The following is a 2,144-nucleotide window of genomic DNA, read 5'->3' on the forward strand; positions in this document are numbered from 1 at the left end:
GTCTCAGATGGAACCCAACTTCCACTGGCTTCCTCAGAGTCACTGGCAAAACCTCCCTCCATGGCTTAGATGCCACCACCACCAGAGGATGCCTTTGGCCACTCATCCAAGCTACTCCTGGTCTCCCTTAGTTTCTTATTTAAGCACAGCTGGATTACAGAGACACATGTTTTGAACACTGCATCTCTCACTCTCTGTTTCCAAAGTACTTTTAGTTTGGGTGTCAGGTCCTGAAAAACCACAGCACTCTCCAATAAGGAATTTCTTCCAGCACTTCCACACAGGGACATATTTCCAACACGGCCATACAGCCAGTACAGGAACGACACATCATCAAAGCTAGAACTCAGTCATCTTGTCCCCTCTACAGACCTAGTCCTCATCATGCCTTAGGGAACTTCTCTCTTCATCCCTGACTAGCTAGGGTGGTTTTTCAGACTTCCTCCTGTCAGCTGTGGAGTAGCTGCAGCTCCGTGGAGCAGAGTCTGTTGCTGGAGCCCTGAATCACTGCAGGGGATTTTCTTCCCTGTGCAGAAGTAACAGCCTCACCATGGGTTACTGGGGAGCACTGTTGGGGTTCTTCTCCTTGACTGTAACAACCTCTGCCCATTTCTGTCTTTTGGTTTTACAGTACTCCATCATGATCAGCAACGAATGTGAAGAATACTATACCTAAGACAGTATAGACAAATCTAAGGGATTACTTTCCAAACTTAACTTGATTGGAAAATGGTGATTGATCTGAGAGCCACCTTGCTTCCCTGTCCACTTTCCATCCTGAAGTTGGAATCCAGACACCTGTCCCCTTCTTTCTCAGTCTGTTAAGCTGATTCAATAAACACCTGTGCTCTTTCCGCCATCTTCCCGCACCGCCACCATGGTGCGCATGAATGTCCTGGCCGATGCTCTCAAGAGCATCAACAATGCAGAGAAGAGAGGCAAACGCCAGGCCCTCATCAGGCCCTGCTCCAAAGTCATCGTTCGGTTCCTAACTGTGATGATGAAGCACGGTTACATTGGTGAATTTGAAATTATTGATGACCACAGAGCTGGGAAGATCATTGTGAACCTCACAGGCAGGTTGAACAAGTGTGGAGTGATAAGCCCTAGATTTGATGTGCAACTCAAAGACCTAGAAAATTGGCAGAACAATCTGCTCCCGTCCCGTCAGTTTAGCTTCATTGTACTGACTACCTCAGCTGGCATCATGGACCATGAAGAAGCAAGATGAAAGCACACAGGAGGGAAATTCTTTTCCTGGGATTCTTTTTCTAGAGATTTAAAACAGAAATAAAAAGCCTTTATGGAAAAAAATAAACACCTGTGTCTCTGATTAGGGTCCCGTGTCTGTGTGTTGTACATGCATCATGTGACGTCTTCAGATTTAGGAGACAGAGAAAGGACTTGGGTAGACACTCAGAGCAGGGAAACTCCCACTGACTGACTAGTTATCATGGGAAAGCCATTTCAGCCATTTTGTTGCTATGTAGACCAGGCTGTCCTCAAAACCAACCATCTCTGCCTCCCAAGTGCAGAGATTAAAAGCATTGGCCCCCACCACACAAGGCTCACTGTGGTTTTGTGAGTCTGTAGGACAGGAACTGTCTGAGGCTAAAGAGCATGGAATCAGCCACAGGTTTCATCTCAGGCTGCCAGGATAGGAACGAGATGCACAGCTACTCACAGCTTATATTGTCTCTGGGTTTATCAAGAAAAAAAAGAAGAAAAACCCAATCAATGACAGTGGGTGCTGAAACATTATTTGAGAGAATTTGCACTTTTGATATATTAATCATACTCTATCAAAGGGGTAGGACAGATTGACTGACAGAATGTCACTCCGGGAAGGTAATATGTATGCTATAAAGATTATCTCCAAGGATGAGACATTATCTCTACTGGGCAGACTCATACCTTGGAATCCTCAATGAGGGCATTAGAGCAAAACACTGGACAGGAAATCCAGACATTATAAAAGGATATGGTAAATAGATTTGAGAAAATTGAGGAAATTATTGAATTTGATGACGAGGAACAAAAGGGACAAAGGTAAAATCGAACCTTTTTCAGTATGTAAAAATTTGCTGGATAGCTTCCCCAGAGTTATGTCTGCCTTTCCAGTAATAACAACAGAAAAAGTACCT

At 44.6% G+C, this 2,144-nt stretch overlaps 1 pseudogene; it reads left to right on the forward strand.

The window, feature by feature from the left end:
* The first annotated feature begins 661 nt into the window (after positions 1–661).
* Positions 662–1,275, forward strand: LOC125397710 (small ribosomal subunit protein uS8 pseudogene; annotated as a pseudogene).
* Positions 1,276–2,144: the final 869 nt, after the last annotated feature.

Source organism: Myodes glareolus, chromosome 1 (assembly GCF_982192425.1).
Source record: "Myodes glareolus chromosome 1, mMyoGla1.1, whole genome shotgun sequence".
Taxonomy (NCBI): domain Eukaryota; kingdom Metazoa; phylum Chordata; class Mammalia; order Rodentia; family Cricetidae; genus Myodes; species Myodes glareolus.